The 18,182-nt window shown below is 44.7% G+C and overlaps 1 protein-coding gene across 3 annotated transcripts in view; it reads left to right on the top strand.

The window, feature by feature from the left end:
* The first annotated feature begins 5,049 nt into the window (after positions 1 to 5,049).
* Positions 5,050 to 18,182, top strand: part of KANK4 (KN motif and ankyrin repeat domains 4) — a 198,019-nt gene continuing 184,886 nt past the window's right edge. The window contains exons 1-2 of one of the 3 annotated variants that reach the window (XM_073593826.1): positions 5,050 to 5,192; positions 15,707 to 15,877. The gene's annotated coding sequence lies outside the window, so the exon portion shown is untranslated. The other 2 variants (XM_073593827.1, XM_073593828.1) reach the window with 2 other exon arrangements.

Below are 18,182 nucleotides of genomic sequence, written 5' to 3' on the forward strand. Positions count from 1 at the left end.
AAATAAGCTGCGCTATAAATTTGTGAGTATAGAAACAACAGGAAAAGCAAAGAAAAAACCATTGAAAAATTGTATGATTAAACATAAATACGTATATGCAATATAATATCACATCAACATTCAATTTATCACCAGTGATATGTGCAAAAAAAACCAATTGTGAACATGAAATGTGTCGCGGAATGCAAAAGCTACAGAACAGAGTCCACTCCAATAGGCTGATTTAAAAAGCCCACTTAATAAACAGTCTTCTAGAGGGTGACTTTGTAATCTTCCTGCCAGCGGTGACATGCAGCTTCAACACTGAGGGTGGCGTGTGCTGGGGTACAATACAAAAGCGCCTCCACCCACGAAAAATGCTGCTGCTTTTTTTTTTTTTTTTTTCATTATGCCCCCTGGCTGTACCAAAAAAAATACCCCATCTATAGCCATCCTTACAGCTTGTTTTCTTTAGAAAACTGACACAGCTTAAGGAAATAAGCCTATCCCATGCCAGGATACTGCTGAGAAGGACTCCATCTCTCTACAGAAGTCTGACTTGCCCCCCTACTGAGCTAGACCTAAAGCTCTGAGTAGCCAGGTGCTGTGCCTGTGTTATGTTGGGACATTCTGTAACACCAGATGCAGTGACCTTGTTTCCCTCTAGTGCTCAGCCTGGACAATGTCATCATCTCCTGAATGCAGAGCAAGCAGAGACCACAACTGGGAGCAAGGGATTGTGGGATATGTGGTCCGAGGAGCCAGGATTTTCATTGTAGCCAGACTACTGCAGACTACAAGTTCCAGCCGGCTGGGAGAGAGAGAAGAATGCTGGGTGAGGACATAAATAGCCTGGTCCGAGGAGGAGTCTTTCTCTTGGAACCACTACCTACAACTGAGAGCAGGGACTTGGCCGCTCTGTGGGGATGCGATCAGGCACCACGGCCTAGTGAGTCCCCAGCGAGCAGATCCACCTTTGCCAGCTCCCTGTTGGCCGAGTGACTGTCAGGGGTCACTCATCGTCAGGCACCTTTCACTGGTTGCAGATTCGTCAAGAGCCTGTTCTGGAACATCCTATTCCCTTGAGCCTTGGTATCATCAGGATTGGTGAGCGGGCAGAAGCCCAACCTGTGTACACCCTACAAAGACACTGCATGCAGACACCTTTATCCCCTCTCTTTACATTAACTGCTTGCCAACCATCTGGCGTCATTATACTGCGGCAGGTCGGCGTGATCCCATGAACCGTCGTAGCTATATGTCAGTCCCTTTGAGCGGGATAGCGTGGGGGTGCCGATGCTCTTGACCGGCCAGCGATGACCGCCGCCTGCGAGTGATCGTGAGCACGAGAGGCAAAACAGGTAGGTGTGTGTGTAAACACATAAATCCCTGTTCTGTTCTGTGAGGAGAGACAGATCGTGAGTTCCTAATAGCTAGGAACCACGATCTGTCATTTCCTCTAGTCAGTCCCCTCCCCCTACAGTTTGAACACACACAGGCAACACCATTAACCCCTCGATCGCCCCCTAGTGTTAACCCCTTCCCTGCCAGTGACATTTTTACAGTAAACAGTGCATTTTTATAGCACTGATCGCTGTATAAATGCCAATGGTCCCAAAAATGTGTCAAAAGTGTCCAATGTGTCCGCCACAATGGCGCAGTCCTAATCAAAATCGCAGATCACCGCCATTACTAGTAAAAAAATAAAGATAATAAAAATGCTATAAATCTATCACCTATTTTGTAGACGCTATAACTTTTGCACAAACCAATCAATATATGCTTATTGCGATTTTTTTTTTTTTTTAATTACCAAAAATACGTAGAAGAATACATATCGGCCTAAACTGAGAAAAAATTAGCTTTTTTTTAAAAAAAATGGATATTTATTATAGCAAAAAGTATAAAATATTGTGTTTTTTTTTTTTTTTTCTTTTCAAAATTGTCGCTCTTTTTTTTTTTTTTGTTTATAACGCAAAAAATAAAAACCGCAGAGGTGATCAAATACCACCAAAAGAAAGCTCTATTTGTGTGAGAAAAAAAGGACGTCAATTTTGTTTGGGTGCAATGTCGCACGACCGTGCAATTGTCAGTTAAAGCGACGCAGTGCCGAATCGCATAAAATGGCCTGGTCATTCAGCAGCCAAATCTTCCGGGGCTGAAGTGGTTAAAGCCTCCAAAAAGGAAACACTTTGCACATGCTCTTTTCTGTTGCTGGTCGCCATTGCACAGCAATCCTTCTGGGCCCTTGTTGAGCTCGCTAAAGACACTGAACACCACAAGCACTCCTCCCCTCTTCTCTCTCACCCCCCCCCCCCACCCCACCCCACTTAAAGGACTCTGTGCACAATATCTGCACACTTTAAGGGTAACTCTACTCAGAGTTTAAGTATTGCATTTATAAGTGTGCCACAAAGTTTGTTGGGCCCGTGGCATCCGGATTTGAAGGGAGCAATCTGACATAAAAGGTCGTTCTCTTCCCTCTTATACCTGCGGGTCATAGGTTCTTTTAGGACATGCTGGTTACTACTGCTTGACTTACTTTGGTTTTCTTTGCATTATTATCTGCCTAAGTTATTCTTATTCTTATTTGCTTCAAGAATCTTACGTAAAATACTTGTTTTCTTTGCTACAGTCTGGTGCCTCTGTAATTGCTTTATCACTTTGAAATACAATGGGGGAAAATAATGATTTGATCCCCTGCAGATTTCATTTTTATGTGGTTTATATCTGGATTTTTGGTTGATATTCTGTCTCTATCATTAAAATTGAATTAATCATTAATCATTGACTCACTGACTTTGACAGCAGAGGGAGCCAATGGCACCACTGCTGTGTCTCAGCCAATCAGAAGGAGAGTCCTGAACAGCTGAGTTTCTGGTGCAACATCGCTGGATTGAGATGAGGCTCAGGTAAGTATTGGGGAGGGGTGGGTGGGGGGTGGAGGGCCCTTTAAGAGCCCTTTCACACTGGGGCGGTTTGCAGGCGCTTTTGCGCTAATAATAGTGCCTGCAAACCGACCCGAAAGTGCCGCTGCTGTGTCTCCAATGTGAAAGCCCCGAGGGCTTTCACACTGGAGCAATGCACTGGCAGGACGGGAAAAAAAGTCCTGCCAGCAGCATCTTCGGAGCGGTGAAGAAGCGGAGTGTATACCGCTCCTTTACCGCTCCTGCCCATTGAAATCAATGGGATGGCGCGGCTATACCGCCGGCAAAGCGCCTCTGCAGAGGCGCTTTGCGGTGGTATTTAACCCTTTCTTGGCGCTAGCGGGGGGTAAAACCGCCCCGCTAGCAGCCGAATACCGACGGTAAAACGCCGTTAATATTAGCGGCGTTTTACCGCCAACGCCACCCCCGCCCCAGTGTGAAAGGGCCCTTTAAGCCGTTTAACTATTAGGCTGCTTTCACACTGAGGCGCTTTACAGGCGCTATAGCGCCTGTAAAGACCATTTCCTTTCACACTGGAGTGGTGTGCTGGCAGGACGCCAAAAAAAGCCCCATCTTTGAGGCACTGTAGTAGCGGTGTATACACCACTCCTACAGCGCCCCTGCCCATTGAAATCAATGGGCAGCGCCGCCGAAGTGCCAGCAAAGCACCGCTTTGCGAGCGTTTTTAACCCTTTTTCGGCCGTTAGCGGGGGCTAGTGGCCGAAAAGGGCCACAAAAACGACAGTAAAGCGCCACTAAAAATAGCAGCACTTTACCGCCGACGCCCCCAACGTCCCAGTCTGAAAGTAGCGTAATGCCCTGTACACGCGATAGGATTTTCCGATGGAAAATGTGTGATAGGACCTTGTTGTCGGAAATTCCTACCATGTGTACACAAATCCGACGCACAAAGTGCCACGCATGCTCAGAATAAATTAAGAAATGAAAGCTATTGGCTACTGTCCCATTTATAGTCCCGACGTACGTGTTTTATGTCACCGCGTTCAGAACGTTCGGATTTTCCGACAACTTTGTGTGACCGTGTGTATGCAAGACAAGTTTGAGCCAACATCCGTCGGAAAAAAGCCATGGATTTTGTTGTCGGAATGTCCGATTAATGTCCGACCGTGTGTACGGGGCATAAGATTTTTGCTTTCCGTTTGCTTTGATGCACATGGAATGAGTTTAGCTGACTGTTGAATTGAACTTATTGGGCTAGCAGTTGGGCAACTAGCATTATAAGAAGCCAGCAATGCTAATCTTCATACTTCTTTCATTACAGGTTCCTATTTAATCTATTAGATTTGCATGTGCTGCTCAATACATTTTACAGTATTTTTTTCATTACTGAACAAATTTACAGTATAAGCCCAGGTTCACACTGACAGCGGGAATGAAATCGTGCAAGTTCAGCTGAACGTCAGTTCCGACTTCGGGGGCAATTTCAGAGACATCTGAGCGGGTTTCTGCACAGATGTCTATTGAAATCGCACCCCGAAGTCGCCAAAAGTAGTACAGAAACTACTTTTGGGAATCGATGCGGCGCCGCAAATGTGGCGTCGCATCAATTCGTACAGTGCCATTGCCGGCAGTTGTCTATTAAAATCGCACCCTGAAGTCGCCAAAAGTAGTACAGAAACTAGTTTTGGGAATCGATGCGGCGTGGCAAATGTGGCGTCGCACCAATTCGTACGGTGCAATTGCCGGCAGATGTTGGTGCCATTGCCAGCAGATGTCTATTGAAATCGCACCCTGAAGTCGCCAAAAGTAACACAGAAACTACTTTTGGGAATCTACGCGGCACCGTAAATGTGGCGTCGCACCAATTTTTATGGTGCCATTGCCAGCAATAGCCGCTGATTTGTCATGCGATTTGCATGCCATGTCAAAACATCGCCTGTCAAATCGCTGCAATGTGACCCAGGGCTTAAGGATCCAAGACATGACTTTACGTTTGAAAAGAGAAAACGACTGACATTTAGGGACTGGAATGACTACAGCAACACTCTACTGTTTAAAGGGATGCCTTGTGTATAACAGTGTTGTGTTTTTGGGGTTTTTTTGATTTAAGGAAGGACCGGGCAGTCCGAATGCACTGAGCAAGTTTTGCAGAAGGGGAATTTTTCATACTCCTTAAGAAAGTCATTGTCAGCATCTGGCTGTTGGACTAAGAATGCAGAGACATCCCACTTGCAAGGCACTTAACACACAGCTTCATGTACAGACTGCAAACCTGCAGCAGCAGCAAGCAAGCAGCAAGCCCCACACTCTCCGACTCCCCCCAAGGTAAGGCAAATCGGCTCCTTCTTTCTGTATCCCCGACCTTATCAGTCACAGATTGGGGACTGCAAAAAAAAAAAAATAATTGGTGCAATATGAAGCTGGGATTTTCCTTTGGCGGCTATGAAATATCAGCTTAGACTTCCCAGCTGTTTCCTTGCAGATAAAGCGTCCTCTCTATCAGCCTCCATGGTAAATTCCTATGTTCTTTTTTTCCCCCATTTGCACGAAACAAAAGCCTCATATCTGCAAATAGGAAAGAATGACAAGCAATTTTGTATTTTTTTTGTTCCTATTGGCAGCATAACTTTAATTTATTTTCCAGAGCCTAAAAAAAAAAAAAAAAAAATCCCCCCCCCCAGTCATAGAAAGCTTTGCTGTGTATTGGGAGAAAGTGAGGCTGTTTAGTTCAATATGTCTGAATATAAAGACCTCTTATGGGCCCCTAATAGGAAACATCTGATTGTACGGGGGTCTTCAGCGTGGTTCTACCAAACCTGAAAGGAGAGAAGGCAAAGCAATAAGTACCTTTATCCTGCTACATTGGGAAGAAGACATTCCTGTGTTTTATTCTCTGACCTTCTCTGGCTTTTGAGTTAAGATTCCTTTTTTTTTATATTTTATTTTTTTTGTAACATAAAGAAGGTTTATTGAGCCCTCCAGATTCTAACCCCCAGGAATGGAATATTGCTCTGCAACAGAGGTGGGTGTGTGCGCTTGCAAACAAAGAGAGAACTTTGGGATACATTGTAACCAGTCACTATTGTTTCCCAGACTTGCCGCTACCATTTGGGGAGTAGCCCTCCAGGTTTTTGGGGGTCGATGATTTTTTTTTTTTCATTGTTGGATTACTATTTTATATTTTATTATACTTTCAAGGATTATTTAGTAATACAGCATTACTTATATACCGTATATATATGTTGTTGTTGCTTATAAGGTTTTCCCCTCCTTTTTTTATTCTTAGCTTTTTGCTAGACACTCTATGAATGCGTCTTTAAAGGGCCAGTAATTACAGATCTAAAGCAGTATTAAACCCACATTGCTAGATTACTATTTTATATTTTATTATACTTTGGAGGATTATTTAATAATACAGTGTTTTATATTTATATATATATATATATATATATATATATATATATATATATATTTTGTGTATATGTGTGTGTGTGTGTGTGTGTGTGTGTGTGTGTGTGTGTGTGTATATATATATATATATATATATATATATATATATATATTGTATATGTACAGTATGTAATGTATATTGTTGTTGCTTATGTTTTCCCCTCCTCTTTTTATGGCTTTTTTGCTAGGGACTCTATAGACATTTCTTTAAAGGGCCAGCAATTACAGACCTAAAGCAGTATTAACCACTTAAAGGTAATAATAACTGTAATACCACCACAGTATTAACCACTTGCCTATCGGGCACTTTTACCCTCTTTCTGCCCAGGCCAATTTTAAGCTTCCAACGCTGTCCCACTTTGAATGACAATTGCAAGGTCATGCAACGCTGTACTTAAACTATTTTTTTTTTTTAGATGGATAGTTTTTTTTTTTTTTTTCTTTTGGTTGTATTTAATCACCACTGGGTTTTTTTTGTTTTGTTTTTTTTTGTTTTTTGTGTTTTTTGCTAAACGAAAAAAGACCAAAAAAAAGTTTTTCTTTGTCTGTTATGAAATTTTGTAAATAAGTTAATTTTTCTCCTTCATTGATGTTCACTGATGAGGCTGCACTGATGGGCACTAATAAGGTGGGAATTATGGGCACTGATAAGGCTGCACTGATGGGCACTGATGAGGCGGCACTGATGGGCACTGATGAGGCTGCACTGATGGGCACTCTTGAGGCTGCACTGATGGGCACTCTTGAGGCTGCACTGAAGGGCACTGATGAGGCGGCACTGATGAGGCGGCACTGACGAGGCGGCACTGACGAGGCGGCACTGACGAAGCGGCACTGACGAGGCGGCACTGACGAGGCGGCTCTGACGAGGCGGCACTGATGGGAATGGATAGGCAGCACTGACGAGGCTGCACTGATGGGAATGGATAGGCAGCACTGATGAGGTTGCACTGATGGGAATGGATAGGCAACACTGATGAGGTTGCACTGATAGGCAGCACTGATGGGCATCACTGATAGGTGGCACTGATTCAGAGCACTGGTGGGCACAGATTGGCTGCACTGATCATCAGAACACCAATGATCAGTGCCCTGATTGTCAGTGCAGATGTCCCCTGTGTGGACTTGCTGATTTTTGTCTCTCATCTCTTCACACGCTGTCAGCATGAGGGGAGGATTGCTGATAACCAGCAAATCCTGTTTACATCCGTAATCAGTTGTGTCTAACCTTTCGTGATTGGCTCTTTACCCCGATCTGTGATCAGCTGTGTCCCTAGGATGCAGCGATCACAGATCACTGCCGATGGCCGCCACCTGTGGCTAGGAGAACGATACAAAAATGACAGCATACAGTTTGTCAGTATAGTTTGAGAACCAGGTATCAGCACTGGATCATAGGATGGACCCATACCTCCCAACTTGATGGGAATGAGGGACACCCATTATCAAAAGAATGTAGGCATAGGGCACACCCCCCTGCCACACCCCCTTAAAGGAGAATTGTGCAAAAAACAAACTTTGGTAAACCCACAAGTGCTTTTTTTAGCACTACTATTCCTTTTATATCGGCTTTTGTAATTTAAAAATGCAGCAATTTAGAAATTGGATGAAAGGTTTAGCTCTGGAAAACACTTTTTGGCAGATACAAATTGCATCTTATATAAAACAATAGAGATCAGACCAAAATGTGGGACAAATGAGGAGGAATGAGGAACAGAGGGACATTGCTCCAAATCAGGGACAGTCCCTCGAAATCCGGGACAGTTGGGAGCCATGTGGACCTTAATAAACAAAAAGACAGATGGCGATTGGTTCATCAACTAGCAGATGAAGGAAAGTGCGGAGGCCTCAGCTGTTGGAGCGTACAATAGATTTTCATTTTAAGTGGAGGGTAGGATATCAAGTGGAGGGCCATTGGTTAACAATCTGGTTTTAAACCATTGAGTATATTGAAGACTTTGTACTATCGATTGTTGGGTATCCATAGGCAAGGTTTGAATGAAAGATTCCCAGCTATCAAATAATTTTTGGACCCGTGATTCCTTATGTAAGAGGCCTCCACCCATTCCATGGGTAAAACATAGGAGAGTTTGTCTATAAACAAAGAAAAGGCGAGGGGCTCTGGGTAGATCCGCTTACGTAAAATCTTCGTCAAGGGATATGTGAGAAGAGTTTTAAGTTCGAATTTAATACCACTTTAATGGCAGGTCCATTTTAAAGCAGAACTTCTCCCAAAAGGGGAAGTTCTACTTCTTTGCACCCCCCTCCCCCCTTCTTTAATTATTGGCACTTTTTGGGGGGGTGGGGGAAGTCGGTTTGCTTCAGTGATCTGAGCAGAAGTTCGCCCCCCTCCTTTCCCCGCGGCCTTCTGAGACACAACAGGTCACAGAAGACTGCGGGACCCAAAGCTCAGCGCAGTGGTAGATAGGCTGTGAAGCTGCAAGAGTTCGCAGCCAGTTTCCTTTACTTAAAGTGGTTGTAAAGTCAGACTTTTTATCTTAAAGAGGGAGTCCACCCAAACCGCAAAAAAAAAAAAAAAAAAAAAAAATTAGTCAGCTGCTGACTTTTAATAAATGGCCACTTACCTGTCCCGGGGTCCAGCGATGTCGGCAGGCGACGCCGAGAACCCGCTCTGTTCTCGGCAGCTGCCGCCGCCATCCTAGGTGGGGCAATCAGGAAGTGAAGCGAGTCGCGCTGCGCATCATAACTGGTCCCCGCTATCTCCTGGGAGCTGTGTGTTTCCCAGGAGACAGCGTGGTGGGGACAGGAAGAGGCATAGACTCCCATGGGAGTCTATGCCGGAAGTGGGTGCAAATACCTGTCTTAGACAGGTATCTGCACCCCCCTCCCCCCCTGAAAGGTGCCAAATGTGACACTGGAGGGGGGGAGGGTTCCGAAAAGCGGAAGTTCCATTTTTGTGTGGAACTCCGCTTTAATGCATTCTATGCATTGAGATAACAAGCCTTCTGTGTGCAGCAGCCCCCCCCCCCAATACTTACCTGAGCCCCATCTCGATCCAGCGATGTTGCATGAGAGACTTGGCTCTCCGGGACTCTCCCTCCTCATTGGCCCAAGGCAGCAGCAAAGCGCCATTAGCAACATTAGAAAAACGGAGCCTCGGCTCGGGTGCCCCCATAGCAAGCTGCTTGCTGTGGGGGGGCACTCAACAGGAGGGAGGGGCCAGGAGCACCAAAGAGGGACCCGAGAAGAGGAGGATTTGGGCTGCTCTGTGCAAAACCATTACACAGAGCGGGTAAAAAGAAAACCAAGACTTTAGTATCACTTTAAGATACCGGCGCCTGAAACCAGTTGAAGAATCGGCTCAGGTGATGACAGCGCTGAATCCCTGGAAGGTAATTGTTCTTATATTAAAAGACAGCAGCTACAGTATTTGCAGCTGCTGCCGAGAGGAGGGTGTAGTTGGAACATATTACATGTTGTACCAAAGGAGAACTTAGACAGACATAAAATACTCAAAGAAATGCATTTCTGTATTTGTTATACTGTACATCATACATATATTGTGTGTGTGTGTGTATATGTGTATATGCATGTGTGTGTGTATATATATATATATATATCTCGATCTACTTGGGTACAACCAGCATGTCGGATTTTTACATGTGAATGTAGCCACTAGCAATAATTACTGTGTTCTCCCGGGAATATCCCATCAACACTGACCCGTGGTTGCAGGAAAGAAAATCACATCATCCATTGCCTGGATTTTACTGAAAACCACATACTCTATAGGCTGCTTATCTTGGAATTAATTATATCTTGACAGTTCTATAGCAGGAATTGTGACTGTAATGGCAGATATAAAGATATCCACTAGAGGGGGCATTTAATGCCGATTTACCTAAAACAAAACAAAAAGAAATAGCACAAGCGACATTACTTACCTGTATCCTCCTTTTACCAAATACTTTTTTCCCCTATTGTCCCTTGTGCTGATTTTTGTTGTTTTGTTGTTCCTCTTTTTAATGTATAGGCCGCTAAATATAAAGTCCCTCCTTTTACCAAATACTTTCTTCCTCTATTGCCCCTTGTGCTGATTTTTGTTGTTCCTCTTTTTAATGTATAAGCCGCTAAATATAAAGTCCCATTTCAGTGGTGTTATATTGCTTAAGTGTATAATTTTCACAGCTAATATAAAAGGTAAAGTAGTTATTAAAGTGGTTGTAATGACATAAGGTTTTTAACCTTAACCGCTTTACAATTCGGCACTGCGTCGCTTTAACTGACAATTGCGCGGTCGTGCGACGTTGTACCCAAACAAAAATTGCGTCCTTTTCTCCCCACCAATAGAGCTTTCTTCTGGTGGTATTCGATCAATCACCTCTGCGTTTTTTGGGGTTTTTTTTTTTTTTTTGCACTATAAACGAAAAAAGGGCGTCAATTTTGAAAGAAAAATATTTTTTTTTACTTTTTGCCCCAAAAATGTTTTTAAAAAAACGAATTTCTTCATCAGTTTAGGCCAATATATATTCGTCTACATATTTTTGGTATAATAAATCCCAATAAGCGTATATTGATTGGTTTGCGCAAAAGTTATAGCGTCTACAAACTATGGGAAAGATTTTATGGCTTCTTCTTTTTTTTTTTACTAGTAATGGTGGGGATCAGTGATTTTTAGCGGTACTGCGACATTGCGGCAGACAGATTGGACACTTTTGACACATTTTTGGGACCATTGACATTTATACAGCGATCAGTGCTATAAAAATGCACTGATTACTGTGTAAATGTCACTGGTAGGGATGGAGTTAACACTAGGGGGCGAACAAGGGGTTAAATGTGTTCCCTAGTTAGTGTTTCTAAGGCCACTTTCACACTGAGGCGCTTTACAGGCTCTATAGCACTAAAAATAGCGCCTGTAAAGCACCTGTAAAGCTCCTCTCCTGTCACTCCAGTGTGAAAGCACGAGGACTTTCACACTGGAGTGGTGAACTTGCGGGACGTTAAAAAAAGTCCTTCAAGCAGCATCTTCTCAGCGCTTTGGGAGCGGTGTATAGACCGCTCCTAAAGTGCCCCTGCCAATTGAAATCAATGGGCAGCGCCGCCAAAACGCTGCTGGAGCGGCGCTTTGCGATTGCTTTTAACTCTTAATTCGACCGCTAGCGGCCGAAAAGTGCCTCTAAAACGACGTTAAAGCGCCGCTAAAACTAGTGGCGCTTTACCGCTGATGCCCCCTGCGCCTCAGTGTGAAAGTGCCCTAACTGTATGGGGATGGGACTGAGTGGGAGAGAAAAGATATCGCTGTTCCTACTTACTAGGAACAAACAATATGTCTCCTCTCCCCTGACAGCAGTGATAGCCCGTGCATTGTGGGCGCACGGGCGCCGCCCCCCCATCCTTGCGCCTGGCCCCTTTCAGGACGCCGGACGCGTGGATTCCTATGGTGGGGGCAGGAGGGGGAGGTACTTTTTGAAGCACCTGATTAGAGCCAGAGGCTCTAATAGGCTTCAAAATAGGGTGGGCTCAGGACACAGAGTGCGCCCTGATCCCACCTAATTGTGTGATGATAGCAAATTAATTTTCGCTGTTTTCACAGTAACTTTCCTCCCCGCCGATCAGGAGGCAGGGCGGCAGACCTGTTTCCTGATTGGCCAAAGCGCCAAGCCACCCTATTGGATGCCTGGCGCTTAGGAAGAGGAGCGGAGAAGACACGCTGGAGGAGCTGCTGTGGTAAGTCCCCTCTGCCAGAGCCGCGGAAGGGTTGGGGTGGTGGTTTCAGTGCTGTTGGTGCCGCACTCGCGCGTGTGTGGGGGGTGCTTCCAGAGCCGCGGGTGGGGGGGTTGTGCGGCCACCAGAGACGCGCAGGGGGTGGGGGTTGGGTGCTGCCAGAGCCGTGTGTGTGTGTGTGTGTGTGTGTGTGTGTGTGTGTGTGGGGAGGGGGGGGCGGGTCGGTGGGCACAAGTGACCCCCTTCAGATTTTGTGAATTTGCCCACTTAAATCCAGGAGGGATTTTGGTCCACTCTTTACAGATCTTCTCTTAATCCTTTAAAGTGATTGTAAAGGGTTTTTTTTTTTTTTTTTTAAATACGAAACATGTCATAGTTACCTCCTCTGTGCAAGGGTTTTGCACAGATTGGCCCCGATCCTCCTTTTCTGGGGTCCCCCGGCGGCGCTCCTCCTCTTCAGAGTGCCCCCCACGGAGAGCCGCTTTCCATGGGGGCACTCATAAGTCCTGCTGCTGCGTCCATTGACACAGACAGCAGGACTCGGCCCCGCCCCCCCAGGCTCCCATGTCACTGGATTTGATTGACAGCAGCGGGAGCCAATGGCTCCTGCTGCCATCAGTCTATCCAAGGAGGACACGAGACAGCGGGTGGAGCTGCTGGGCTTGTTGCTGGAACGAATAGGTTTAGGTAAGAAAAAGGGGGGGCTCTGGTGGGCAGCTGCAGCACAGAAGGTTTTTTTTACCTTAATGCAAAGAATGCATTAACAATTCCTTTAAAGCGGAGTTCCGCCAATTTTTTTTTTTTTTTTTAAGTCAGCAGCTACAAATACTGCAGCTGCTGACTTTTAAAATAAGGACACTTACCTGTCCAGGGCTCCAGCGATGCCGGCACCTGAAGCCGATCTGTCCCTCGGGCTCTCGGGTGGAGGCGCCACCATCTTCGGTAAGGGAATCAGCAAGTGATGCCTTGTGGCTTCACAGCCTGGTACCCTACTGTGCATGCGCAAATCACACTGCGCGATCCCACTGGTCCCTGCTGTCTTCTGGGACCTGTGTGTCTCCCAGAGGACAGTGGGGGGGGGGGGTGACGACGGAGGAGGCGCCGGACATCGCGGCTATCTATGCCTGGAAGTGGGAGCAAATACCTGGATTAGACAGGTATCTGCTCCCCCCCTCCCCCCCTGAAAGGTGCCAAATGTGACACCGGAAGGAGGGGGGGGAGGATTCCGAAAAGGGGAAGTTCCATTTTTGGGTGGAACTCTGCTTTAAGGTCTCTTGCCTGTCTCTTGGCAACTCGAAATTTCACCCCCCCTTCAGAAATTTTCTATGGGACTAAGGTCTGGAGACTGGCTAGGCCACTCCATGACCTTCATGTGCTTCTTCTTGAGCCACTCCTTTGTTGCCTTGGCGGTATGTTTTGGGTCATTGTCATGCTAGAAGACCTATCCATGACCCATCTTCAGTGTTCTGGCTGAGGGAAGAAGGTTCTCATCCAAGATTTTACAATACATGGCCCTGTGCATTGGCCCCTCAATGCGGCAAAGTCGGTCTGTACCTTTAGTGGAGAAACGGCCCCAAAGCCTAATGTCTCCACCTCCGTGTGTGACTGTAGGGATGGTGTTCTTAGGGTCATAGTCAGCATTTTTCTTCCTCCATACAATATCAAAGGGGACCGAAGCAATGTGGAGCAAATAGACTGGCTCGATTGACCACAATCCAATTGTATTTTTCATGGCTACAAAAAAGAAAGCTGAAATCTAATTTGGATTCCGCAAGCAAAAGCCTATTTTTTTGTCTCGGAGTATTTTAAATCTGGGGACATTTTTGTTTTATTTGCCTGATGTCTTTCTACATAAATCATAAGCAATGTACCCAACCCCATATATGAAAATCTGCAGAATGCATACTTTCCACATCAGTAAATGGACGCTCCTTCCCCTCTCCGCTCCATGTTTATATTATCGGTCGTTTCGAGAAAATAATAAGCCTGCCTGTTATTCCAAGGTCGATGGAGGGGCCAAGACTTTACGGATAAGGAAAGAAGATTGTTCGTTTTGGCTCCTTGCTCATCCTATTTCCTCTTAACTGGTTAACATGGATATAAAAATAGAACCTTTTTATTATTCTAATGTCCTCCTTTTATCTGATTGGATTATAAATCAACATTCAGGCCAAATGATAAGGTTTGGTTGAAGCGGAGGTCAAGTGTATTTTTAAGGGATTGCATAAATACTGTCTGTGCTCATGTTTTATAAGAACTTTTTTTTACGAGGCCCTTTATTCTGCTGCTCCAATACAAATACAAACCTTTTCATGTTGGCCAAGAGAAAGTCGCTCACAAAACTCTCAGGTTCTGTGCTAAACAAAAACTTTTCTGTAGTTTCTATTGGCAAACTTCTGCAGAATAAATATATGCTACCAACGATTTTAGTACTAAAGGCAAAATCAAAAATTTAAATACACTATATTACCAAAAGTATTGGGACGCCTGCCTTTACACGCACATGAACTTTAATGGCATCCCAGTCTTATGCCCCGTACACACGATAGGATTTTTCGACGGAAAATGTGTGATAGGACCTTGTTGTTGGAAATTCCAACCGTGTGTAGGCTCCATCACACATTTTCCATCGGAATTTCCGACCACATAAAGTTTGAGAGCAGGCTATAAAATTTTTCCGACAACAAAATCCGTTGTCGGAAATTCCGATCGTGTGTACACAAATCCGACGCACAAAGTGCCACGCATGCTCAGAATAAATTAAGAGACGAAAGCTATTGCCTACTGCCCCGTTTATAGTCCCGACGTACGTGTTTTACGTCACCGCGTTCGGAACGATCGGATTTTCCAACAACTTTGTGTGACCGTGTGTATGCAAGACAAGTTTGAGCCAACATCCGTCTGAAAAAATCCATGGATTTTGTTGTCGGAATGTCCGATCAATGTCCGACCGTGTGTACAGGGCATTAAAGTGCTCCTCCATAGATAGACATATTTACAGAGGAGAGACTGTTACAAAAGTTCATCTCCGTTAAAGAATAATTCCAGACATCGGCATATTTTACATAGTTACACAATGTAACTATATTTATGACATAATAGTAGTACTGTGTTGCGCTCAATCAATAACAAATAATGAATACAGTAAAACCTTGGATTGCGAGCATACTTCGTTCCAGAAACATGCTTGTAATCCAAAGCACTTGTATATCAAAGCAAATTTCCCCATAAGAAATAATGAAAACTCAAATGATTCGTTCCACAACCATTTATTCAGAAGTTCTTCAGTTTATAGTCCATATAAAAAGATTATACTATTGTGATCAGGTTGTGTAACCATAAAATGCCCATCCACAAATGGAAGCCTCCACAAGGGGATTGGAAGTAAAATCTAGCAGGAGCTCCAGAGTATAAAAGAGAAGAGAGTCGCCTCTAAGTGTAGCAATATGTTGCTAAATGTTGTACCTTCCTTAAATGTAACCATATTGCTACAATTAGAGGCGCCTCTCTTCTCTTTTATACTCAGTTGTGACATGACGCTACTTGTACATCAAGACATCGCTTGTATATCAAGTCAAAATTTATTAAAAAAATGTTGCTTGTCTTGCAAAACGCTCTCAAACCAAGGTTTTACTGTACTAAATAAAGTGACTGTGCATAAGTCCTTACAAAAAGTAAACCAACTTTTTTTTTTTTTTTAGAAATACTGTATAAACATATAATGGAAAGCAGTAGATACTAGCCCTGGAAGACGTCTTTTGATGACGAAATGTGTTGGGCGGAGTCTTTTGCTGACGTCATCGCATTCTAGGAAGTTGAGGTTACATGCTGGCTAAGTGTTTTTCCTACACGCGCATTGCTTTTAACTATATGTAAGTGCATTTTCTCATTCAATAAATGTTTTGTTCACTTTTGTACACTATGAAGAGGACTCTGTTTTATTTGCTTTACATAAGCAGTTTTGTGCAGAATTTTGCTGTTACTTCTTAAGTATTGGTGTCCCTGACCAATCGAGGAGTGTCCACAGTGGAGATTTGTGGTCCACTACTAATGCCCAAAAAAGTGCTTTATAACCACCCTAAATACAGTGGGGGGGGGGGTCACGGGGAGTCAGTAAGCGAGCATTCCCTCTATTTTTCGGGTGAAGATGCCTGCTCGTGTCATCAGAGTCTTTAGGAATTTAAAAATGACTCTACATTTGTTTGTCTTGCACAGGGGATTGAACTTTGAATACACTTTTATCTTCATCCATATTAGTATCGACTGCTTTCTATTATATGTTTATATTTATAAAAAAAATGTTTTGGTTTACTTTTTGTAAGGTCACTTTATTTTTTATGCTTGTTTACATTTATCTAGAATAGGGTCCTATGCACAGTCTATTTATACTTTATGAACATTGGTGTTGATGTAAGACAAGGTCCTATGCACAGTCACTTTATTTGGTATTCATTTTTTGTTATTGGGTGAGCGTAACACAGTGTTACTATTGCAGAAAGGATATCTTCTTAGGTGTTTGCTGCTTCACCACTTCATATTCTTTCACTATTTAAAGTGGTTGTAAAGTCTCGTTTTTTTTTTTTTTCTATAAAAATTCAAACGTGGATTTGCACAGAGCAGCCCGGATCCTCCTCTTCTCCGGTCCCACTTCAGTGCTTCTGGCCCCTCCCTCCTGTTGAGTGCCCCCCCCCCCACAGCAAGCAGCTTGCTATGGGGACACCCAAGCTGAGCTGCAGCTTCGTGTGTCCATTCACACACCGAGCCGTGGTTCGGGCCCACCCCCTCTCTCTCCTGATTGGCTACCTGAATTTGATTGGCAGGAGCCAACGGTGCTGCTGCTGTGTCTCAGCCAAACAGGAGGAGGAAGATTCCCAGATGGCTGAGGCACTCGTGCACATCGCTGGATAGAGATAGGGCTCAGGTTAAGTATTAGGGGGGCTGGGGGGGGGGGGACCTACACACTTTTTTTTTTAATCTTTAAAAGGGTTGTGAAGTCAGAAGGTGCATTTTATACATTAAGATAAACAGCCTTCTGTGTGTAGCAGCCCCCCCTAATACTTACCTGAGCCCCATCTCTGTCTAGCGATGTCCATGGGTGTCTCAGCTGTCCGAGACTCTCCCTCCTGATTGGCTGAGACATAGCAGCGGCTCCATTGGCACCGGGCTGGGGCTCCATGTCTGAATGGACACACAGAGCTGTGACTTGGCTGGGGCGCCCCCATAGCAAGCTGCTTGCTGTGGGGGCACTGAACAGGAGGGAGGAGCCAGGAGAGCCGAAGAGAGACCAGAGAAGAGGAGGATCGGGGCTGCTCTGTGCAAAACCAACTGCAACAGAGCAGGTAAGTATAACATTGTTATTTTTATAGAAAAAAAAAAAACAAGACTTTACCACCACGTTAATGCATAGAATGCATTAAGATAAAAAAACAACTTTTTCAAAAGGGTTGTAAACCCTCGTGTTATTTCACCTCAATGCATCCTATACATTCAGGTGAAAAAACTTCTGACACTGAGCGCTCCCCCCCTTTTTACTCACCTGAGCCCGTTCGTTCCCACGGCTCAGATGCGTTCTACCTCTCTGCCCGTTGTCTCGGCTCTTGATTGGATAGATTGATAGCAGCACAGCCATTGGCTCCCGCTGCTGTCAATCAAATCCAAAGATGCGGGGGCGGGGCTGGCATTCTGTGTCTATGGACACGAATGCTGGACTCAGGAGCGCGCCCGCAGATAATCCCCCCCCCCCCGGGAGAGCGCTTCTCCTAGGGGGCTTCCAGATGGGAGGAGCCGCGAGGGCTGCCGGAGGACCCCAGAAGACGAGGATCTGGGCCACTCTGTGCAAAGCGAACTGCACAGTGAATGTAAGTATGATATGTTTGCTGTTGTGTTTTTTTTTTTTTTTTTTTTTAAACAAAGGTTTAGTAACCCTTTAAGTTTGCACTAATGCGCGGTTTTGTTAATTGCTTACGTTGACATTACCTGGTCATTGCGGCAGGAAGCTGGAATTCACTGACATAGATCTCAGTGATCTCCACTTGTTTCCAGGTGAGCTTCTGTCCTGCACCGAACACAGGAGGTCGACCACTTGGCACGGGCGCCATTCAGAGAACTTTCTGAAAGAATGCAAAGGGTACTCTAAAAAAGAATAATAATAAAGGGTCTGGAGGATCTTAGTTATGA

Source organism: Aquarana catesbeiana, linkage group LG07, assembly GCF_042186555.1.
Source record: "Aquarana catesbeiana isolate 2022-GZ linkage group LG07, ASM4218655v1, whole genome shotgun sequence".
In the NCBI taxonomy this organism is placed as follows: domain Eukaryota; kingdom Metazoa; phylum Chordata; class Amphibia; order Anura; family Ranidae; genus Aquarana; species Aquarana catesbeiana.